The following is a 25,589-nucleotide window of genomic DNA, read 5'->3' on the forward strand; positions in this document are numbered from 1 at the left end:
ATTCGTTTATAGCAACAGCCATTGAGAGATGTTGGCTCAAAGTGCCTTTCCCAATTTATGACGCAGCAGCAAAGAGGAGGTATAGCTACACCGTTTCAAGTGTATCCATGGTAACCTGGTTATGAAGCTGGGTGACTTAACAATTTCATTACAGGGCACCAGAGCGGGAGTTAAGGGAGCAACTGGTAACGTCTCATAACTGACAATGTACCATTACATCAAAGTGTAGAAACATGAATATTCATGTTGGAGATTGGGGGGGGGGGGGTTGATCATTCATCAGCTAAATGAAAGTCTAATTCAATAGCATACTGGTTGACAGTGGACCTCCACAAGGGCCAGTGTGGGAGGAAACTTTTATATCTGCAGTAGAAGTCAAATGATGTAATCATTTGAAATATACAGGATTATAGCAATCATTATAATATTAGGTTAGAATTACAACCAAGTCAAAGCGGGATGTGTTTTGAAGTCAGGTTTATAAGGCAGGGTATACAGTGTATAAGGTTGTAAGAAGTGGTTATTATGCACATATAATGCCACCGACGCAATGGCGCCACATGGGGCTCTCCAATGTTGTGCCTTTAAGCAGGAGACCAAGGTTAAGTCACAAATGGGATCCTATTCCGTATATAGTGTATTACTTTTGTACCTACACACCTAGAGCATGTTTAAATAAATAGGGTGCCATTTGGGTCACAGCAAGTCATACATTTTATTTCACCTTTATTTAACCAGGTAGGCCAGTTGTGAACAAGTTCTCATTTCCAACTGCGACCTGGCCAAGATAAATACATCCCTCACTTTCCACCTACACACCTAGAACATATCAATAAATGATGTCAGAAAGGCAGAGGCTTACGGCTGTCTACATAGCTAAGAAACATAATAATGAGGCCCCAGAACAAAGCTTCCGAGATGAATCATCTCCCATCGTACTTCTAAACGGCATAATGGAGGTTCTGCGATTTCATCAGGGTGTTTGATGATCCGACAAGCTGACTGATTCCAGCTGAACCCTGGCATGCAGCAGTCAGCAGAGAGGAGGAATGAGTCCACACACATGCACTGAGACCCAGACAAACACACACAAGTACTGACATACTCATTGGCACACACACACAGCACTGTCAAATATGTCTGTGGTGTCCACAGTGTGAAGTTAATGGATGCAAATGTAAATTCATAATGGCTATCCCATCATAGAATATTGATTTTGTTAACCTGATGAGGGTAATCATTTGAGTTAGGCAGCCAATAAATATCAAGAAAAAAACTGTAGTACTAGATCTCTCCCCATCACTGTTTCAGAGTAGCAGATCAACAGAAAGTGAAGCTACCATAAACATTACCTTCACACTGCTGTTGTGTCTAATGGCGTGCTCTTTAATTTGTATTTATCTTATGCTCCTTAACGACTGTTTGCCAGGTTGAATTGAACAGATCTAGAGAATTAAGAGACGTGGAGCGAGATAAAAGTGCTTTATATTTACAGCCTCCTGTTACCATATATTAATTCTTTCCCTCTAAACCTTTGGCTGCACCAAATACAACTGTTCATCACTCTGATGATGAACTAACTGGCAACGATGACAAACTAACTTCCTTAGCAGCGCAGGGGGGCATTCATCATGCCTGCCCACAGTCAGAGTGCGTCAGTGAATTATGCTCTGCCTTGAACCACATGCAGATTCTTTCTGTGAGAGCAGAACGGGGAGGAATAGGGAAAATACACATTTCCAACCAGTAGGAAAGAAAAGTCAATTGAGAAAAAAATATTCTACAAGAATTTTAGATTTGCCAATACTTGTGCTAAATGAAATGGGCGTGATTCTTCAAATGATGTACCGGTAGGCTCTTATCCTCAAACACTGAATAGGTTCAGCCAGTGCTTGACTTAGGTGTGTGTACAGTTTTATATTTAGGCGCAGGACTTCCACAATACTTTTGAGCTAATATTCTATAAGAGGAACAAGCAGTAGAACATTTCAGATCCTGGTTCTTAGCTCCTACCAAGTCAAGCACTGGGTTCATCTGTACTTAGTCGCATCCCATTTCTTTCACTTTTAGGGCACCCTAGATCCAGAGCAGCTGTTTGGCACCCCTTAGTGTCTTGGCCACATTCATAAGTCCAGACCTCTATTGATCTTTTCAACTGTCAAAACAATAACACGTTCTATATGCACGGGAAAGAGGTTCCCCAGTAAACATCCCATGTCATTGATAGATCTGACTGCCTACTGAATCTGACTGACCGTCACGCCGATTTGCCTCACAAACATTTTGGAAGCTGTTAATGTTGCTATAACCAGTCAACGCGTGCGAGCAGTTTGCTGAAAAAGGACGGATTGGGAGAGGTGCTGCAAATTAACGTTAGCTAACAGGCTAGCAGCTAATTCCGTGGCTATATATGTAGCTAGCTTACTAGCGACAGTATCAACTTGTTTGTTACTGTATAAAATAGTAGTTGATTGTATCCTCTGAACTAATAGCTTCAGTATCTTGCTCTGTTAGCTACCAGGCTAATAGGCTAGCTAGCAAGTTGTGTAGTCATTTAGCTAGATAGCTGCAATGCAATATAACCAAAACCATTTACAACCTTTTAAACAAATCAACGGCTCTGCATATATGGAAAGTATCAAGTTGTGTGTAATTGTCACCATTTTAAGTAGATGGACATAACCTACTGCAGTCATTCTGGTCAAACACATTTTGGAACAGTAACTGTGGGAGAAGGACCCCTTTGGCCTTTACAGTCTGAGTTTGTCCTTGGTGAGAGTGTCTTTACAAATACTGCTGGTTGTCATCTCTGCCAGTGTGCATCCTCAGGTTATCAGGAGATAGGAAGCCCACCTGCCTACTCTGCATCTCCAGCACTGTGGCACCATATTTTCTGAAACAGTAAAGCCGTTTCTTGACTTAATACTGTCAAAGCTGCTAGTCATCGGTATAGCTATTATGAATATTGACTTTTTCCTTGAGAATGTCGACTGGAAATTGATTGACATAATAGCCAATAGCACTGTTTAATTAGTTGATTGATTTGTCATGCCCATGTTATACCAATTAGTTTGCACAACTAACAAATTAGGTTATTAGTGACCTGTGATAGAGACATGATCCTACAGGTAAGTTATTCTTGTCCTTAAAATCACTAGTGTTCAAGAAACAAGTAGGTTTTCTTGTAATGGTTTCCAACATACGATGTGCAGAACTTCACTGAATAAGACCATTTTTGTATTGTAATTCTATTTGCAGAATACCTTATTGAACATCGTAGATGTATTGTTGTCTCTACCTTCTTGCCCTTTGTGCTGTTGTCTGTGTCCAATGTTTGTACCCTGTTTTGTGCTGTTGCCATGTTGTGTTGCTACCATGTTCTTGTCATGTTGTGTTGCTACCATTGCTGTGTTGTCATGTGTTGCTGCCATGCTATGTTGTTGTCTTAGGTCTCTCTTTATGTAGTGTTGTGTTGTCTCACTTGTCGTGATGTGTGTTGTGTCCTATATTTTTATTTAATTTATTTTTAATCCCAACACAGTCCCCGCAGGAGGCATTTGGTAGGCCGTCATTTTAAATAAGAATTTGTTCTTAACTGACTTGCCTAGTTAAATAAAGGTTAAATAAATAAATAAATACAATTGTTTCTGGTAACAAATTGGCACTGCAAATTTGACTGAACACAGTTTAGCAACAATGGATAAATCCGTCCTCTTCTTCCTCATCATTAACAGTCGTGGCCAAAAGTTTTGAGAAAGACAATTTTAATTTTCACAAAGTCTGCTGCCTCAGTTTGTATGATGGCAATTTGCATATACTCCAGAATGTTATGAAGAGTGATTAGATGAATTGCAATTAATTGCAAAGTCCCTCTTTGCCAAGCAAATTAATCCCCAAGAAACATTTCCACTGCATTTCAGCCCTGCCACAAAAGGACCAGCTGACATCATGCCAGTGATTCTCTCGTTAACACAGGTGTGAGTGTTGACGAGGACAAGGCAGACTGGAATAACAGACTGGAAGCTTCAAAAGGTGGGTGGTGCTTGGAATCATTGTTCTTCCTCTGTCAACCTTGGTTACCTGCAAGGAAACACGTTCCGTCATCATTGCTTTGCACAAAAAGGGCTTCATAGGCAAGGATATTGCTGCCTGTAATATTGCACCTAAATCAACCATTTATCTGATCATCAAGAACTTCAAGGTGATCGGTTCAATTGTTGTGAAGAAAGCTTCAGGGCACCCAAGAAAGTCCAGCAAGCGCCAGGACCGTCTCCTAAAGTTGATTCAGCTGCGGGATCGGGGCACCACCAGTACAGAGCTTGCTCAGGAATGGCAGCAGGCAGGTGTGAGTGCATCTGCACGCACAGTGAGGCAAAGACTTTTGGAGGATGGCCTGGTGTCAAGAAGGGCAGCAAAGAAGGCACTTCTCTCCAGCTACCATCAGTCCTGTGTCATGCCAACAGTAAAGCATCTTGAGACCATTCATGTGTGGGGTTGCTTCTCAGCCAAAGGAGTGGGCTCACTCACAATTTTGCCTAAGAACACAGCAATGAATAAAGAATGGTACCAACACATCCTCCGAGAGCAACTTCTCCCAACCATCCAGGAACAGTTTGGTGACGAACAATGCCTTTTCCAGCATGATGGAGCACCTTGCCATAATGCAAAAGTGATAACTAAGTGGCTCGGGGAACAAAACATCGATATTTTGGGTCCATGACCAGGAAACTCCCCAGACCTTAATCGCATTGAGAACTTGTGGTCAATCCTCAAGAGGCGGGTGGACAAACAAAAACCCACAAATTCTGACAAACTCCACGCATTGATTATGCAAGAATGGGCTGCCATCAGTCAGGATGTGGCCCAGAAGTTAATTGACAGTATGCCAGGGCAGATTGCAGAGGTCGTGAAAAAGAAGGGTCAACACGGCAAATATTGACTCTTTGCATCAACTTCATGTAATTGTCAATAAAAGCCTTTGACACTTATGAAATGCTTGTAATTATACTTCAGTATTCCATAGTAACATCTGACAAAAATAGCTTTTTGTGTCATTCTCAAAACTTTTGGCCACGACTGTAATATTGGAGACAAAGTGATATTCCTCCTCGGTTTTTCTCAGTTATGGAGACAGATCATCAGCCAGGAACCACCTGTGAAAAAGGAGCAGAAATTATGCAACGGTTAGCATGTGTGGAAACCTAAAACAGATTACCAATGTACAACTCAGGCAATTGCACTAGTCACAATTTAAATACCCTACTTCTTTTTTATTGTTCACTGTACGCTCCAACCATTAATTCACTAAATTTAGCCAAGTATGATCTTATTGAGTAGTTACAGCACAGGTAGGGATGACAACACACTATTGCCCATTAGAGCAAGAGTGAGGAACAGTGAACTAGACTAAACACTATTGTCACAGCTATTCCAGAAGAAGTCAGTCTAATGCACTAAGGTGGTCAAAGGCAAATGAAGTGAGGGAATGAGACTATCTGCATCCCGATTCACCACCCTTCTCCCCCATCATAGATTTATAAACATTGGATTGGTGTAATCATTGGCTATAGAGGGAGTTTCCATTGTTGTCAAATCCATAACAATGCACACTTTTTTTTATTTTACCTTTATTTAACTAGGCAAGTCAGTTAAGAACAAATTCTTATTTTCAATGACGGCCTAGGAACAGTGGGTTAACTGCCTTGTTCAGGGGCAGAACGACAGATTTGTACCTTGTCAGCTCGGGGATTCAAACTTGCAACCTTTCGGTTACTAGTCCAATGCTCTAACCACTAGGCTACCCTGCCGCCCTTAAACTTTGGGAGAAGGGTGGACAATCAGGACACAAGCCTACCCTTTACCCCTGAGTTGAAGTAAGCACTCATACAATCACCCTCATGGGCTTAAAAAGAATGGACTGGTTGCCACTCCAGCCCTTGCTTCCTATGGGAGAGCATCCTCACCTGTTTGATGGTGGGCAGCTTGGTCAGCAGCATCTGGAAGACAGGAGGGGGCAGCATCTGCTGGAGGAGCTACTGGGGTTGTCCACACACAGCAATGCCATTGTTCAGCTGAACCACTACCTTATCAGAGTTTCCTGATGGTTTGAATACAAAATAGATTAGTTGGGTCAATTAGTGTAATTTTGTAAATTCCGGATAGCTATGGCAAGACGCATCATTAAATCGGGACAGTGCTGTCTGAGATACTGCGTGTGACGAATGTATGAACGGACGGAGACAGATCCACATTCCCCTCCGATTTCATCGTGGGGGACAACAAAAGCTTGACTTGCAACAAACAAAATGTCACAGAAGAACTCAGTGGGGGAGGATGGGACTATGATATGAGTATAATTCAATTTTATTTAATGCCGTCGACAGCCCTTATCTTGTAATATTGCTGTAGCCTTTAGTATAGTACTGGGCGTAGAGGTGGTTGAGAGAGCACACAAGGGCTAAAGTACGTCTCAATTCTCCACCCTTCTCCCTAAGTGTGAACTTCTCATCATGAATGTAAAAGCATAGGGTTGGTGTAAGCATGGAAAGAATGGCATTTCCATGGCAAATCCATGCAAAAAAAGTATACAAGTATACACTTTGGCAGAAGGAAGAGAATCGGGACGCAACTCAGCAATATGACTTTTAGGTCCAACTCATTTGAGTACTGCTTATGAGGAGAAAGGGTACTTCAAACGCAGTCTGTCCACAGTGTGTGACACATGATGCGTCTTTGGATTCACAATCAGTGCCAAGTAATGACTTGCACTGACTTGGAAACATAAGAGTTAGATACAGTACAGTATCTACCTGTATGCTTGCAATCCCTCCACCTATCTATCCATCCAATCAGTAGTACCTAATATGCAGTGGTGGAACAAGTACCCAATTGTCATGTCTGAGTAAAAGTGTAGATACCTGAATAGAAAGTTACTCAAGTAAAAGTGAAAGTCATCCAGTAAAATACCACTTGAGTAAAAGTCTAAAAGTATTTGATTTTAAATATACTTAAGTATCAAAAGAAAATGTAATTGCTAAAATATACTTAAGTATCAAAAGTAAAAGTATAAATAATTTCAAATGTGTTATATTAAGCAAAGCAGACAGCACCATTTTTTGTTTAAAAAATTTACAAATGGCCAGGGGCACACTCCAACATCATTTACAAAAGATGCATTTGTGTTTAGTGAGTCTGCTAGATCAGAGTCAGTAGGGATGATCGCGTATTACCTTGATAAATCTGTGAATTGGCCCATTTTCCTGTCCTGCTAAGCATTGAAAATGTAACAAGTACTTTTGGGTGTCAGGGAAAATGTATGGAGTAAAAAGTACATAGTTTTCTTTAGGAATGTAGTAAAGTAAAAGTAGTCAAAAATATAAATAGTAAAGATACCCACAAAAACGACTTAAGTATTACTTTAAATGATTTTACCTAAGTACTTTACACCACTCCTAATATGGGATACCTACAGTGTATCACCTGTTATACTGTAGATTAACTTCATGAGGATGAGCTCCTCCTACATCCACTCATTGCTCAGTGAACATGCCCTCAAGTGTTGTTTGAAACTCCTAAACAAACAGAAAGACAGACAGGCAAGCAAACGGACAGACAGACAGACAGACGGACACACACATACACTAACTCACTGTGAGATCTGGGGGGGAAAATAAACAAATGTAAAACAAAATGTTCTATTGTACATGTACAATATATAGCATGATGACATTTCAAACAATTCCCTTACCATAGTTATCCCCTCTAGTAGGGTGTGAGCCCACTCTGCCCACTGTAGATGAAAACGTGCTTTGGTGATGACATAAAATACATTTTACCAAGACAAATATGATTCTTCTGTATCTTAGTGGCGTCTTTCTCTAACATATCATTAACATTATATATCAAAAAGTCGGATTTCATAACCGAATATTGTACAGCCGATAATTAAGCACCGAGATCTGTTGACAGAGCAGCTTTATCGCCAAACCTTTTGAGGATTTTACATTTGTGGTCGTGTCATCCAAGTTGTTTCTGTGGGTCGCAACTAGAAAGATTAGCACGACACAAGCTGAATTAATGTAAAAGACTTTGAAAAGAAAACATTTGGGAGTACTCAGTGCTCCGTAAAAAAATTCGTGAGATTATCTAGTTTTTTTCTTTTTTTAAGAACAGGAACTCCCCATTAATATGAACAGAATATACTAAAATATGAAAATACTACATGTCATATCTCAAAATCGACATCTACTTTACTTATATATTGTTTTATGTCACACGGATTTGAAAAGAAAGATGGCGAGTTCAACGGTAAACCTGTCCAGTAGCCTTAATTCCCGCACACAGCATCCCGCCTAGCAGTCATGATGCTATTTTCCTGATTTATGGCCACATTTTTTCTCTGGCCTCCATTGATTTAGGCGCCTTAATTATGACCATCATACAAGGGGAAAAACTCCAATAAATTTTGAACAGAGACGGATAGAGGATTATCTTCACAATTAACATTATTGTACCTATTGGCCAAAAGATGGAAACCCTACCTCTAGTAACTTCCGTGCATCATAACTTACTAGCTGGCTATGATAATATATATATATATATAACCATGGCTAGTCTAGCGTCCTGGCAGACTAGCTGACTGTTTCAATGCACCTCCCAAATGTGAAATTACAAGACAAAAAAGACACTTACCTAGGAGTCTTCGTTGATGTCTTCTTTGTTGTTAATGTAGCTACCAAGGCTAGGAGCCAGTGCGAGCTAGCCAGTAGCCACCGAGTCTTCTTTATTCAAAATGGAAAAGTAAAATAAATACAAACCAAATCAAGCTAATTTATACAGTAAAAAACGGGTTGCTAGCTAGTTAGCAGAACACACTGTTGCCTCTCACCATATCCAGCGCGCTAGATTATCTAACCTAGCTGGGTGTACTAGCCATCAACTAGTTTGCAACACCTTGCCGGATTCTCCCCGGACACCTTCTCTCGCACGGATTCGTCATAGCAACAGTAACTATGGGGTGGTGTTATGGGAGAGAAGCAGCGAATCAACTTCCAAAATGTTTGTCAGTGATGCAGATCGGCACGACCGTCAGTCAGATTCCGTAGGCAGTCAGATCTGGCGCTGCAGCATGCCATAATTGGTAGCTAGCTAGTTAGTTGTCTAGCTAGCACAAAATATGCACTGACACGTTTATATTTCTTGATCCAACCAAAAAACTGAACAAACAAGTTATATACACAAATTGAATTATTGCTACCAGATCCACTAAACAAAATCATCAGACAACATTTATTTCCCGTTTGCTCAGGTGCTGGTGTTAGCTACATTTGGCTAACTTAGCACAGCAAATAACCACAGAGCTAGTATTATGTGAAGGTAGAGAACGATCAGCTTACCTTGTTAGCCAGATAGATCGATGGATTTCTCTTACGGCAGCCAACAATATAACTAAACTAAATGTAGCTGATGAATGTAGGATGATGGCAACACCACCATCCTTACGGTGATAGACCGGTTTTCCAAAGCCGCCCATTTTATTCCCCTTCCTAAGTTGCCCTCAGCTAAAGAGACGGCCCAGCTCATGGTGCAGCACATCTTCCGGATCCATGGACTGCCGTTTGATCTGGTCTCCAATCGTGGTCCCCAGTTCTCATCCCAGTTCTGGAAGGTGTTCTGCATCCTTAATGGGTCGTGGGCCAGCCTGTCCTCTGGTTTTCATCCCCATTCCAATGGCCAGTCGGAGCGAGCCAATCAGGACCTGGAGACAAGTCTTCACTGCCTCGTCTCCACTAATCCCACCACATGGAGCCAGCAACTCGTGTTGGTGGAATATGCCTTCTGCCCAGGTGTTCGTCCATCGCTGTCGCCGTACATGGAAGAGAGCCCGGGCCGCTCTTCTCAAGACCACCTCCAGGTACCAACGACAGGCGGACTGCCACCGGACCCCTGCTCCCGCTACCGTCTTGGGCAGAGGATATGGCTGTCCACTCGGGATCTGCCCCTCTGGATAGAGTCCTGCAAACTATCACCCCGATTTATTGGCCCTTTCCCCCTCTGCTGTTCGTCTTCTGTTGCCCCGTACACTCCATATACATCCCACTTTTCATGTGTCCAGAATTAAACCCATGTCTCACAGCCCTTTGTCTCCTGTTTCCGTCCTCTGACATAATTACGAACCTCTGCCTGCCTTGACCCCGAACCTGCCTGCCGTCCTGTACCTGACTTACTCTGACCTGATCACGAACACCTGCCTGTCCTCGACCTGCCCTTGTCTGCCTTGTGTTTATAAATAATAATTGGAGAACTGTACTATCCACCTCCTGTGTCTGCATCTGGGTCATATCCTGAGCCGTGATAGTCTCCTGTGCATGTCATCCTTAAGGTCTGTATAAGGGTAGGGCTTGAACTAATCCATTTCATGACAGCATGTACAGTAGCTGTAGAAGTTAAATCTGGTATCCTTCAACATGGTTATCCTCATTAATTGTATAATGAAAAAGAAAAATGCCAGTATCAGCCTTTTCTTTTATTTCAAGTTATTAGCAAATGATTCCAACACACAAGTAATCTCAGATGTGTGAGTGCTTTTCCTATTTTTCTAATAGGATACTTTCAAATGGAGAAAATATCTCAACAAAATGCAAACAATGTGTGATGATTTGCTAATCCTGTTTCAGTATAGAAATGACAAACCATATGTACAAGTGCATTGGACATGCCCACGAGGCCAATACTAATCCCATCATATGTCTATATTGGGCATGGATGCCATAAATAATCTCTCATCCACTGTAAGCATTAGAACCAAGAGGGTATAGCATGGATAGTGGAGGCAAAAGAAAAATACCCTGGAGAGTGTCCACAGTAAAGGCTCTGCAGGAGGAGATCCTCCCGCACTGGAGATGCTTACAGTATTAAAATATAGATATTAATGATAGACAGGAGGAGACAATACTTCAAGTTTTAGGGGGATGACATCACATCACAGTGGGTACTAGAACTCACCTGTAGCAAATTCTGCTACTGTCACACCCCTTTCACCTCCTCCTACCTCACTGACTGTATAACTCAGCCGACGACTGTATGATTTGAGTCAATGTAGCAGAATTACATACCCACCAAATTAATTATGTGGGTGCTAGAGTGACTGAGTTCACAGTCTGCAGAGAGAAGAAGGTCAGTGAGTGTAGCAGAGGAGTGAGTGTGTAGCACATGGGAGCTAGTTGACAGGTGAGTGCTCTTAATTCTTCCTCGATTCCTCTCATCGCCTCCTTTTCAAAACCCATAACCCATTGGAGAAAGTCAGAGGGGAGGGACCTTGTACCTTCTCCTCCAATACAGTTGTGATACAATACAAGTGAGGAGATAGGTTGCGAGCAATTCAGGAAAGACAAATTGAGACAAAGCCCTTGTAGCTTGCTTGTGGTGATGTCACCCACCCTGAGACCTAAAGTGCTGTTATCCTAGCCCAACCCAGATAATAGTTTTGGTTGGATAATGGATGCTGCTTTGTGGGTATGAAGTGCTGTTGTGGACAGGGGTTGCGTTCTACGTCAGCCATACAGGGATTGTTAGACCCACACCAACGATCAAGGACATCAGCTTCAGCTGCAAATCTGTGCAATATCATAAGACAGTATTACTGCACTGTTGGAGCATTTCACTACACTCGCAATAACATCTGCTAAATATGTGTATGTGACCAACACAATTTGATTTGATATGAGAGTGAGTGACAACCAAATAAAACAGACAAACAGGGAATATTCAATGACCAAAAAAGACACTGTACATAATTAAAAGAATCAACACTTTATTTCATGTCATACAAGAGATGATTGAATAGTTAAATGAATAGTGTCTAATACAAATAATAAGCAGAATGTCAGGGCTGGAACAGAAACATGCACAGCCAGTAGTTCTATGAGCAAAGTTGAGCATGCATGTTCTAGGTGTATGCATTGTTACTTTTAACATTATTTTTGTAGTCCTACAACCAATTCTAAAAGTTAAACAATAGCATACAGGCTACCTATAACCCATTGGAGAGATATATACTTGAGTCTCTCCAGGACTTTCTTTGGGACCTTCATTCGCAGACAGGGTTTAGCAGCTTTCACAGGTCTCTGTATCTGAGGTTAGGAAACAAAGAAATTAGACCAGGACTTGCTTCATTATTCATAAGTGTTATGACATTTGATATTTCATTGCAATTATATTTTTGTATCGCCATAGTTCTCTCTTTGGGTCTGGAAATCTGTTCATTAGATAGCTAGCTTAGCTACTAGCTAGGTAGCTAACGTTGTTTTTTGCAGATCAAGCTAATATTTGTGTCATTAAAATAACAATTATTGGATGGCTGCCTATCCTATTTATATGTACAGTCGTGGCCAAAAGTTTTGAGAATGACACAAATATTAATTTTCAAAGTCTGCTGCCTCAGTTTGTATGATGGCAATTTGCATATACTCCAGAATGTTATGAAGAGTGATCAGATGAATTGCAATTAATTGCAACGTCCCTCTTTGCCATGCAAATGAACTGAATCCCCAAAAAACATTTCCACTGCATTTCAGCCCTGCCACAAAAGGACCAGCTGACATCATGTCAGTGATTCTCTCGTTAACACAGGTGTGAGTGTTGATGAGGACAAGGCTGGAGATCACTCTGTCATGCTGATTGAGTTCGAATAACAGACTGGAAGCTTCAAAAGGAGGGTGGTGCTTGGAATCATTGTTCTTCCTCTGTCAAACATGGTTACCTGCAAGGAAACACGTGCCGTCATCATTGCTTTGCACAAAAAGGGCTTCACAGGCAAGGATATTACTGCCAGTAAGATTGCACCTAAATCAACCATTTATCTGATCATCAAGAACTTCAAGGAGAGCGGTTCAATTGTTGTGAAGAAAGCTTCAGGGCGCCCAAGGAAGTCCAGCAAGCGTCAGGACCATCTCCTAAAGCTGATTCAGCTGCGGGATCGGGGCACCACCAGTACAGAGCTTGCTCAGGAATGGCAGCAGGCAGGTGTGAGTGCATCTGCACGCACAGTGAGGCGAAGACTTTTGGAGGATAGCCTGGTGTCAAGAAGGGCAGCAAAGAAGCCTCTTCTCTCCAGGAAAAACATCAGGGACAGACTGATATTCTGCAAAAGGTACAGGGATTGGACTGCTGAGGACTAGGATAAAGTCATTTTCTCTGATGAATCCCCTTTCCGATTGTTTGGGGCATCTGGAAAAAAGCTTGTCCGGAGAAGACAAGGTGAGCGCTACCATCAGTCCTGTGTCATGCCAACAGTAAAGCATCCTGAGACCATTCATGTGTGGGGTTGCTTCTCAGCCAAGGGAGTGGGCTCACTCACAATTTTGCCTAAGAACACATCCATGAATAAAGAATGGTACCAACACATCCTCCGAAAGCAACTTCTCCCAACCATCCAGGAACAGTTTGGTGACGAACAATGCCTTTTCCAGCATGATGGAGTACCTAGCCATAAGGCAAAAGTGATAACTAAGTGGCTCGGGGAACAAAACATCAATATTTTGGGTCCATGGCCAGGAAACTCCCCAGACCTTAATCCCATTGAGAACTTGTGGTCAATCCTCAAGAGGCGGGTGGACAAACAAAAACCCACAAATTCTGACCAACTCCAAGCATTGATTATACAAGAATGGGCTGCCATCAGTCAGGATGTGGCCCAGAAGTTAATTGACAGTATGCCAGGGCGGATTGCAGAGGTCTTGAAAAAGAAGGGTCAACACTGCAAATATTGACTCTTTGCATCAACTTCATGTAATTGTCAATAAAAGCCTTTGACACTTGAAATGCTTGTAATTATACTTCAGTATTCCATAGTAACTGACAAAAATATCTAAAGACACTGAAGCAGCAATCTTTGTGGAAATTAATATTTGTGTCATTCTCAAAACTTTTGGCCACGACTGTAGTTAGCTAGCCAGCTGACGTTACCTAGATTAGATGGTTAACTTGATAAACAACTTACCCGTGTGTTACACATGATCCAGGCGGCACCACCTCCTGCTGCTAACGAACGTTACTATCCATGCAAGCAATACAGCACGGATAGTAAAAAAAAAAACTGATTTGTCCCCGGTCGTGAGGACCATCCCACCCGTGAATACTAAAACAACTAAGTTAACTTGCTTTTGTTTACAAACAGCTGTTGTTTACAAACACACTAGAAGTTATTTGGGGTTCCAGGGTTGACTTCCGCTCCGCCTCAAAAAGCCATTAAAAGGTCTATAGCGACCAGTTGGGATGGGGGATTTATTGGTGTGCTCCTATGGCACAAATGCACATCTCTTTAATCGATCTGGTGAAGCATTACCATGGCCCCTGCTCATTCATCCGCACTCCTCCTGCCCTTCCCCCTCCCCACCTGATCAATATGTGTCCCATGGCCAACCCCACTCCAACAGCAGCACTGTATGTGCTTCATATAAAGGATCATAAAATAGGTGCCATTTTCTTTGAACGATAGCTAAATTGATGCTGCTGATAATGGAGAACACGAAGAAGAAGAAGATGAATGATATTCCCGAAGGACCTGTCCTGGACTCAATATATGGATGCCTGATCTGTTTAGCATCTGAAAATGACAGTTAAACGCTGTAAGCAGTAATCAATTCTACATCCCTTATCACAATTATGTAAATGCTATTCAAGCCTTGATGCTGTGGCAGCATTGTGAAAAAGTGATGCTGTCGCAAACATCACAGTCTTTTAACCTTGATTTATATTGGTTATTCCTATTGAGGTAACATCTCTTTTGCAAGAGAGACCTGTTCATGTCTATGCTGATGTCATAGTTCAAGGTCAGGTAGAGGGATAGCGATGATGACGACAGGTACTGGAGGTTCTACGCGGAGGTGTATGATCTGACAGCCCTAACCTAAACCAGCTGCTGTCATTCCACTCCTTAGCGAGCCCTGTTACCTACGGCTCTATTTCATCTCTGCCCCGCGACTGCACAGCCTCCGCATGGCCTAGATTAGCATCAGAGGAGAGGGCACACTTTGAGTCCTCCCATTTTCAGAAGGGTTGGCATGGGGCCAACCTAGTAAACCACTGGTGAAGTATTAACAAGGCCATTTACTGTACATGAATGCACAGAGGGGGAGAAAGCCTTTCCACTAATCATTTGTTTTCATTGTCCTTCAAAGCAGACAGATAAAGATGGAGAAAACCCCACAGACCTCTATTGGTGCATTTACCGACTGTTAGCAAACATCAGAAGAATCACAACTACTTTTTATGAAGATAGAAAAGATCAGGGGTTTGGTGCCATTGACTGTTGTTGATTGATTTTCCTGCTTGTTCCTGTTGGCCCAAGCAATCAATGATTTAGCTCTCTGACATAGCTTAGGTCCTGCTCGCTTGCATAAATAATCACCTCTACCCATTGCAATACCTCCCATTGCTGTACCCATTGCTATACCTACCATGGCTGTACCCATTGCTGTACCTGCCGTTACTGTAATCCTTGCTGTATCTCCCATTAATGTACCCAATGCTGTACTTCCCATTGCTGTACCCATTACAATACCAACCATCGCTGTACCCATTACAATACATCCCATTGCTGTACCCATTACAATACCTACCATTACTGTACCCATTACGATACCTACCATTGATGTACTACTAGAGCATCAGCATATTGTTTGAAAAGACCCAACTCAGTCGCTATGATCCTCACTGCATGCCATGGGGATTGAGTCAAGAAGGATGGCAGCATTAAGGCCCAGAGCTCCTTGACTCTTGCCACTCTTATCCTGTTTAACGGCTGTTAAATGCTAGTTTCGATTCGGAGGGGGTTAGATGAGTATCACGTGCTTCGAGCCTCAGGGAGTGATTTATATTATCGTCTCTATCCTCCACAACTTCACTGCGCGCGCACATGCACAGCATTACTCGTACGCAGGCACGTATACACACACACACACACACACACACACACACACACACACACACACACACACACACACACACACACACACACACACACACACACACACACACATTCCTTTCCATCAGGAGACTGACACTATCTCTCCTCTGCCAGTGTTGCTCTGACCTCCTGCTGCCAGTCTAATCCAAGCCCAGACCATCTCTCTCTCTCTCTCCCAGAGGAAATGGGCCTGTGATGCACCACTAATGTCCTTTTTTAATGTCACAGCGATGGGAGTTGCATCAGCCACCTGATGTATGGTGTAATTGGTTACTTCCAGGGCTGAGTGCCATCTCTGTGTTTGAGTCTCTATGCTGGAAAGGATGGTACCTTGCTCTGCTGGAACCTCTAAGCACCATCCACTCAACAGCTGATCTGACTGCATTAGCTAAGACCCCTTTATACCCATCGGGCAGCATTACATTGTTGTTTGTGCCCAATTCTGACCCCTTATGGCTTCTACAGTACATGTATGTCACATGCACCAAATGGCGAGTGTCAAAAGCAATGCTCATCTCACCACACTAAACCAAATGCCTTGAGAGTTTGCAGATATGTGCCCATTTTTTTACATTTAGCTGCCATCTGGATTTTCCCATAGCCCCTTAGAATGGGTTTACAACTAATTATGAACTGTTTTTATTAGCATATGATGTTGGTGTTGGGGAGACCCCTCCCCCTCTTCCCTATAGCTGTCTGAGACATAACATTTCCCCAGAGAATGTTTAATAGATAAGTAAATTATTAGAGGGAGAGTTCATGCTATGTACGCCTTCCACTAAGCATGTGAGCGCTGGCAAAACAAATGAGGTGCTAGAGGAATGTGTTCATCCTAAACAGGGAAGACTTAGGCCATGCTCCAGTGAGCATATTTCTAATTTTACATCAATTTACATTAGAATGCCGAATTTATCACCAACGAAAAAATGCTTCAAAAGCAGTTTGGATTAAATATTTACGGGGCAAGTTTTAATGACACTCTCATCAGAGTTTTTTGCTAAAAGCGAAGAGACAGCGAAACACACAGAAAGAGAGAGAGAGAGAGATGCAAAGAGAGATAGAGAGAAATGGCGAGAGGGAAAGAGAACGTAACCGAACAGAGAAAACGTGTGCGAGTCAGCGCTAGAGAGACAGAGGACAGAGCTCCTTATTCAAGGGTAAATCAAAACATCTTGCACATGTAGATTCTAATTGGGACGCCACATAATGCGATCTCATCTGACAGATTCAAAGCAGACCACAAGAAAATAGCAAAAGAGCCAATGCGGCATTTGTCCTACAACAAGTCACATCCACTTACAGACAGGGAAAACAGAAGAGAGGGGAGAGAAAACCACTCGCTGAGGGAATGGGAGTGGCACATCTTCCTCAAACAAGAAGCTCAAAGACAGAAAAGTATGGCTGCAAAACTGCAGCCTCCCAGGATTTGCTATCTGCATGAAATTGCCTATTTCAGAGAGGCTAGCGCCAACCTAGCTTTAGTTACGCTCCAGGGGTAGACCTGCTTTCCCATGTCAGTATAAATGTAAATTTCACCCAGTAAACCGCTTGAGGCATCTCCTCCCCTTGGATCACAGATTAAGGTGTGAGACTGGTGCGTGTGACAGACAGACAGTGATAAGGGTATCAATGTGTTTACATTTGAGTGTGCATCTACACTGTGTTCCAGGGTTGGCACTGGCCTTCACTCGGGAACGGGGAGAGAGAAAGAGCTAAAGACTAGTGTGTCTACAAGTATGTGAGGGTTCCGGGTTGGAGCTGGCCTTCACTCAGGGTTGTGTGTGTGTGTGTGCGTGTGACTGAGGGAGGGAGGGAGGGAGGGAGGGAGGGTTGGGAGGGAGGGAGGGAGGGAGGGAGAGAGCAGATACTTTCTATGCCTATAATGATGTGAGTTTGAATCTACAGTACATTGTATGTGTTCCAGCCAGGGTTGGTACTGGTCTTCACTCGGGAACAGAGAGCGGGGGGAGGGGGAGGTGTCCCCTCCTGCATCTCAGGGGGCGGACGACAGATATTTAAAGGCCTTTTCATCGACGTGGCGGTAATTGCGGCAGCTCCCTATCTTCCCGGCTGAACACCATTCCACCTTATCTCCCTGACCTTCCACTGGCAGACCTCCATACCTCAATCCCATGGACCAGAGAGAGAGAGGTTGGGATGAGCCAGTACTGACACTGTGGCATGCTTCGCCTCACAGTACACCACGACCGACCTTCAAAGGGTGTGGTACATATGATAGATTTTTATTTTATTTTTTATCTATGATGCTTGTATGTTTCTGTAATTGAAATGTATGTGTGTCTACTCAATTTTTTTTCATGGTGTGTCTATTTTGGTCAGTTGTTACAGTATGATATTTGTCTCAAACTTTGTTCCCCCCTGCTGCTGTGTTGGTTGAAAAATAGATTTTATCTCAATGAGATAAACCTGGATAAAAAAGGTCTAAGAACAGGCATATTTCAGTGGAAAGGTAGCCTGGTCTATAGCTATTTGCTTTAGTTTAGCACATGCATTTACAGCACATACAGTCTGGCTAAAACACATACAAATCTAGCACCAGGTTAGAAGAAACGGCTGACTAAAATCAAACATCTTCTACCTCTTGTAGTATATCAGGTCTATAAATATCACAAACTCATTCCTTTCACAACCAAGTCTCTCTCTAAGCCTCCAGCTCACTCCTGGGGCCCTGAGTCCCTGATAAGTTCTACAGTCCACAGACCACAGCATGTAAACATACTCAGTCAATCAATGTGCTCTGGAGGGAGGGAGCCAGTTCAACGCTAAAGGCCCATAAACATATCTCTATCTTCCCATTGACTGGTTGATGTTCTTCAAAAAATAAATGAGTATATAACTTAAATAATCAAAAACTGCTGCAAATATCACAGAGTGGGACTTGAATGGTCACTATCCTGGAAGCTTTCTCACATTAGTAACTGTTTAACTACGTGAAAGCTCTTTTTTTATTTGGCTGTTGTGCTATTTATGAGTTGCCACACACAAAGTGTTTCCCAGGAAAGGTGAGGCCGATGCTAATAAGCTGCTGTCGTCGTTGCTAACAGGACAATGTTCACAAGGCCTTCCTGACAGAGCGGCAGATAGAGGCTTGGGGCTCAGCCAGTAAACACGGACTCCCAGCCACCCTTCTTCTTTGAACTTCAAGAGACTGGTGGATGCATTATTCTGTACTGATTGATACATGTAGATTAGTGTACCAGCTGTATACTAAGCCTGCAGCACACCATCAGTTAACCGAGCAAGATCCAAGATCGAACTAAAATTGAATCTCATTCAAAGAGGGTTAAATAGATGCAAAAGCATTCGAGAACAAAACCAGATATTAGTTTGAATGTGGGAGCTTTACGCTCTGCTTTTCTCTCACCAAAGACTCCTTTCTCACTCTATAAAAGTGGAGTTGTTGTGGAATGCAAAAAGGGGACAAGGCAGTATAACTGTTACTGTTGTCAGTCTGGGGTAAGAACTGGTTCTGGGTAAATATATAATATATGCCATTAAGCAGACACTTTTAGCTACGTACAGTAGTGAGTGAATACATTTTCATAATGGTGACACCAGCAGGAATCGAACACACAATCCTGGTATCGCAAGTGCCATGCTCTACAAACTGAGCTACACAGGATCAGAGAGGAGGACACGATGGGAAGTGGAGGCAGATATACCATGATACCATCACACTGTTGTGAACTTAAGTATCATACCACCACCAACCTCAGCTGGGATTATGAAAGGGTGCCATTACCTTCTGAAGCTTTTAACAGTTTAATATTGTTTCAAGAGGACTCATTAATCTTCAATGTGCTTGACCCTGAATGAGCGGAAGAATCACTAGTGAGGACGGGAGGTTTCACACTGTGAACAAGAGCCAACAGACTGTTGGGAGATGCTGCACCCGCCCCAGTTCTAGTCCTGGAAATGGGTTAACGTCCTAATGAACTACCCCAAATTCCTTAGTAACAATGCCACTAACACCAGATTACTTCCATATAGTTACCACAAGTACTAGGTCACATTCATTAGGGCTTATAAAATAGAAAATGTTTTAAAACATTTTGTAACAGAAAATGGAAATTTAATGGGAGATACAGCAAAGATTACAGTAACGGCAGACATGTCACCAGAGATGTCGCCCATAGAACATGTTTGGGATGCTCTGGATCGACGTGTATGGCAGCGTGTTCCAGTTCCCACCAATATCCAGCTACTTCGCACAGCCATTGAAGAGGAACATTCCACAGGCCACAATCAACAGATCAACTCTATGCGAAGGAGATGTGTCGCGCGCTGAATGAGGGAAATGGTGGTCACACCAGATACTGACTGGTTTTCTGATCCATGCCCCAACCTTTTTTTTAAGGTATCTGTGACCACTCATGTGAAATCCATAGATTAGGGTCTAATTCATTTACACTACCGGTCAAAAGTTTTAGAACATCTACTCATTCAAGGGTTTTACTTTATTTTTACTATTTTCTACATTGTAGAATAATAGTGAAGATGTCAAAACTATGAAATAACACATATGGAATCATGTAGTAACAAAAAAAGTGTTAAACAAATCAAAATATATTTGAGATACTTCAAATAGCCACCCTTTGCCTTGATGACAGCTTTGCACACTCTTGGCATTCTCTCAACCAGCTTTGTGAGGTAGTCACCTGGAATGTATTTCAATTAACAGGCGTGTCTTCTTAAAAGTTAATTTGTGGAATTTCTTTGCTTCTTAATGCATTTGAGACAATCAGTTGTGTTGTGACAAGGTAGAGGAGTATACAGAAGATAGTCCTATTTGGTAATAGACCAAGTCCAAATTATGGCAAGAATACCTCAAATAAGCAAAGAGAAATGACAGTCCATCATTAATTTAAGACATGAAGGTCAGTCAATACGGAAAATTTGAAAGTTTGAAAGATTCTTCAAGGGCACTCACAAAAACCATCAAGCGCTATGATGAAACTGGCTCTCATGAGGACCGCCACATGAATGGAAGGCCCAGAGTTACCTCTGCTGCAGAGAATAAGCTCATTAGACTTACCAGCCTCAGAAATTGCAGTTCAAGTAACAGACACATCTCAACATCAACTGTTCAGAGGAGACTGTGTGAATCAGGCATCATGGTCGAATTCCCGCATAGAAAACACTACTAAAGGACACCGATAAGAAGAAGAGACTTGCTTGGGCCAAGAAACATGAGCAATGGACATTAGACCGGTGGAAATTTGTCCTTTGATCAGGAGTCCAAATTGGAGATTCTTGGTTCCAACCGCAATGTGTTTTTGTAAGACGCATTGTGGGTGAATGCATTATCCCTGCATGTGTATTTCCCACCATAAAGCATGGAGGAGGAGGTGTTATGGTGTGGGGGTGCTTTGCTGGTGACACTGTCTGTGATTTATTTAGAATTCAAGGCACACTTAACCAGCATGGCTACCACAGCATTTTGCAGCGATATGCCCTCCCATCTGGTTTGGGCTTAGTGGGGTGTATGCAGGTGTAGAAGCAAGGTGGATAGGAAAAACTCCCTAGAAAGGCCAAAACCTAGGATGAAACCTAGAGAGGAACCAGGCTATGAGGGGTGGCCAGTCCTCTTCTGGCTGTACCGGGTGGAGATTATAACAGAACATGGCCAAGATGTTCAAATGTTCATAAATGACCAGCATGGTCAAATAATAATAATCACAGTTGTCAAGGGTGCAACAAGTCAGCACCTCAAGAGTAAATGTCAGTTGGCTTTTCATAGCCGATCATTGAGAGATCCGCCGACCTCAACCCAATTGAGATGGTTTGGGACGAGTCGGACCGCAGAGTGAAGGAAAAGCAGCCAGTAAGTGCTCAGCATATGTGGGAACTCCTTCAAAACTGCTGGAAAAGTATTCCAGGTGAAGCTGGTTGAGAGAATGCCAAGAGTGTATTTAGATTTGTTTAACACTTTTTTGGTTACTATTGTGATTCCATATGTGTTATTTCATAGTTTTGATGTCTTCACTATTAGTCTACAGTGTAGAAAATAGAAAAAATTAAGAAAAACTCTTGAATGAGTAGGTGTTCTAAAACTTCTGACTGGTAGTGTATGTCAATTGACTAATTTCCTTATATGAACTGTAACTTAGTAAAATCAAATAACTCAAACATTTGTGTGGCTTTAGTTCTGCCAGTCCAAGCAAACAGTGTCAGCAAGGGTGGAGAGAAGAGAAAGCAAAATCTGTACCCACTATTCTGACAGATTGTCCACACTTATTTAACCCCAGTTCAGTTATTTTCAAACCGAATACAACAGGTGTAGACCTTACCGTGAAATGCTTACTTACAAGCCCTTAACCAACAATGCAGTTCAAGAAATAGAAGATATTTACTAAATAAACTAAAGTAAAAAATAAAATAAAAAGTAACACAATAAAATAACAATACCGAGGCTATTTACAGGGGTATCGGTACCGAGTCAATGTGCGGGGGTATAGGTTAGTCGAGGTAATTTGTACATGTAGGTAGGGGCAGTGATTATGCATAGATAATAAACAGTGAGAAGCAGCAATGTAAAAACAAAGGGGGAGGGGGTGTCAATGTAAATAGTCTGGGTGGCCATTTGATTATGGCTTGGGGGTAGAAGCTGTTAAGGAGCCTTTTGGACCTAGACTTGGCGCTCCGGTACCGCTTGCCGTGCTGCAGCAGAGAGAAAAGTCTATGACTTGGGTGACTGGAGTCTTTGACAATTTTTTGGGCCTTCCTCTGACACCGCCTAGTATATACAGTGGCAAGAAAAAGTATGTGAACCCTTTGGAATTACCTGGACTTTTGCATAAATTGGTCATAAAATTTGATCTGATCTTCATCTAAGTCACAACAATAGACAAACACAGTCTGCTTAAACATTCACAGTGCAGGGTGGAAAAAGTATGTGAACCCTTGGATTTAATAACTGGTTGACCCTCCTTTGGCAGCAATAACCTCAACCAAACGTTTTCTGTAGATGCAGATCAGACCTGCACAACGGTCAGGAGGAATTTTGGACCATTCCTCTTTGCAAAACTGTTTCAGTTCAGCAATATTCTTGGGATGTCTGGTGTGAACTGCTCTCTTGAGGTCATGCCACAGCATCTCAATCAGGTTGAGGTCAGGACTCTGACTGGGCCACTCCAGAAGGCGTATTTTCTTCTGTTGAAGCCATTCTGATGTTGATTTACTTCTGTGTTTTGGGTCGTTGTCCTGGTGCATCACCTAACTTCTGTTGAGCTTCAATTGGCGGACAGATAGCCTTACATTTTCCTGCAAAATGTCTTGATTAACTTAGGAATTTCTTTTTCCGTCGATGATAGCAAGCTGTCCAGGTCCTGAGGCAGCAAAGCAGCTCCAAACCATAATGCTACATTCACCATACTTTACAATTGGGATGAGGTTTTGATTTTGGTGTGTTGAGCCTTTTTTTCTTCACAATTAGTGTTGTGTGTTCCTTCTAAACAACTCAACTTTAGTTTCATCTGTCCACAGGATATTCAGCCAGTCATGCTGTGGAACTTCCAGATGCTCATTTTTGCGATCTTCAGACGTGCAGCAATGTTTTTTTTGGACCGCAGTGGATTCTTCCGTGCTGTCCTCCCATGAACACCATTCTTATTTAGTGTTTTACCTCTCGTAGACTCATCAACAGAGATGTTAGCATGTTCTAGAGATTTCTGTAAGTCTTTAGCTGACACTCTATGATTCTTCTTAACCTCATTGAGCATTCTGCACTGTGCTCTTACAGTCATCTTTGCAGGATGGACACTCCTAGGGAGAGTCTCAACAGTACTGAACGTTCTCCATTTATAGACAATTTGTCTTACCGTGGACTGATGAACATCAAGGCTTTTAGAGATACTTTTGTAACCCTTTCCAGCTTTACGCAAGTCAACCATTGTTAATCTTAAGTCTTCTGAGATCTATTTTGTTCGAGTCATGGTTCACATCAGGCAATCCTTCCTGTGAATAGCAAACTCAAATTTTGTGAGTGTTTTTTATAGGGCAGGGCAGCTCTAACCAACCTCTCCAATCTTGTCTCAATGATTGTACTCCAGGTTAGTTGACTCCTGACTCCAATTAACTTTTGGAGTCATTAGCCTAGGGGTTCACATCCTTTTTCCAACCTACACTGTGAATGTTTTAATTATGTATTCAATATAGACAAGAAAAATAAAATCATTTGTGTGTTATTAGTTTAAGCAGACTGTTTTTGTCTGTTGCTGTAACAGATGAAGATCAGATCTAATTTTATGACCAATTTATGCAGAAATCCAGATAATTCTAAAGCGTTCACATAATTTTTCTTGCCACTAAGTCCTGGGTGGCAGAAAGCTTGGCCTCAGTGATGTACTGGTCCGTACCCTCTGTAGCACCTAACGGTCAGATGCCGAGTAGTTGCCATACCATGTGGTGATGCAACCGGTCGGAATGCTCTCGATGGTGCGACGTTCTCATCGTTGTCGGTGATCAGGCCTACCACTGTTGTGTCGTCAGCAAACTTAATGACGGTGTTGGAGTCGAGCTTGGCCATGCAGTTGTGGGTGAACAGGGAGTACAGGAGGGGACTAAGCAAGCACCCCTGAGGGGCCCCCGTGTTGAGGATCAGTGTGGGAGATGTGTTGTTGACTACCCTTACCACCTGACGGCGGCCCGTCAGGAAGTCCAGGATCCTGTTGCAGAGGGAAGTGTTTAGTCCCAGGGTCCTTAGCTTAGTGATGAGCTTTGTGGGCGTTATAGTGTCGAATGTTGAGCTATAGTCAATGAACAACATTCGCACATAGGTGTTCCTTTTGTCCAGGTGGGAAAGGGCAGTGGGGAGTGCGATTGAGATTGCATCATCTGTGGATCTGTTGGGGCGGTATGCGAATTGGGTCTAGGGTTTCCAGGATGATGGTGTTGATGTGAGCCATGATCAAATCACTTCATGGCTACCGACGTGAGTGCTACAGGGAGGTAATCATTTAGGCAGGTTACCTTGGCTTTCTTGGGCACAGGGACTATGGTGGTCTGCTTGAAACCTGTAGGTATTACTGACTCGGTCAGAGACAGGTTGAAAATGTCAGTGAAGACATTTGCCAGTTGGTCCGTGCATGCTATGAGTACACGTTCTAGTAATCCGTCTAGCCCCGCGGACTTGTGAATGTTGACCTGTTTAACGGTCTTGCTCACATTGGCTATAGAGAGTGTTATCACACAGTCATCCGGAACAGCTGGTGCTCTCATGTATGCTTCAGTGCTGTTTGCCTCGAAGCAAGCATGAAAGGCATTTAGCTCGTCTGGTAGGCTCGCATCACTGGGCAGCTCGTGGCTGGGTTTCCTTATTTAGTCCGTAATAGTTTGCAAGCCCTGCCACATCTGACGAGCGTCAGAGCTGGTGTAGTAGGATTCAATCTTAGTCCTGTCTTGACGCTTTGACTCTTTAATGGTTTGTCTGAGGGCATAACAGTATTTCCTATAAGCGTCCGGATTAGTGTCCCACTCCTTGAAAGCAGCAGCTCTAGCCTTTAGCTCGGTGTGAATGTTGCCTGTAATCAAGGGCTTCTGGTTGGGATATGTACAGTACGTACGGTCACTGTGGGGACCACGTTGTTGATGCACTTATTGA

General features: G+C 42.6%; 1 long non-coding RNA gene across 2 annotated transcripts; it reads right to left on the reverse strand.

The window, feature by feature from the left end:
• Positions 1 to 462: 462 nt before the first annotated feature.
• Positions 463 to 10,283, reverse strand: LOC106576781 (uncharacterized). 2 transcript variants are annotated; one of them, XR_001322009.3, is made up of 4 exons: positions 8,692 to 10,283; positions 7,470 to 7,571; positions 5,964 to 6,097; positions 463 to 5,153 (listed from the first exon to the last, which is right to left on the reverse strand). It is a non-coding gene; the product is annotated as an uncharacterized LOC106576781 (long non-coding RNA). The 2 variants fall into 2 exon arrangements; XR_001322012.3 differs by lacking the exon at positions 7,470 to 7,571 and having other exon boundaries at positions 8,692 to 10,242.
• Between the last annotated feature and the right edge of the window lie 15,306 nt (positions 10,284 to 25,589).

Source organism: Salmo salar, chromosome 18 (genome assembly GCF_965601325.2).
Source record: "Salmo salar chromosome 18, fSalSal1, whole genome shotgun sequence".
NCBI classification, from domain to species: domain Eukaryota; kingdom Metazoa; phylum Chordata; class Actinopteri; order Salmoniformes; family Salmonidae; genus Salmo; species Salmo salar.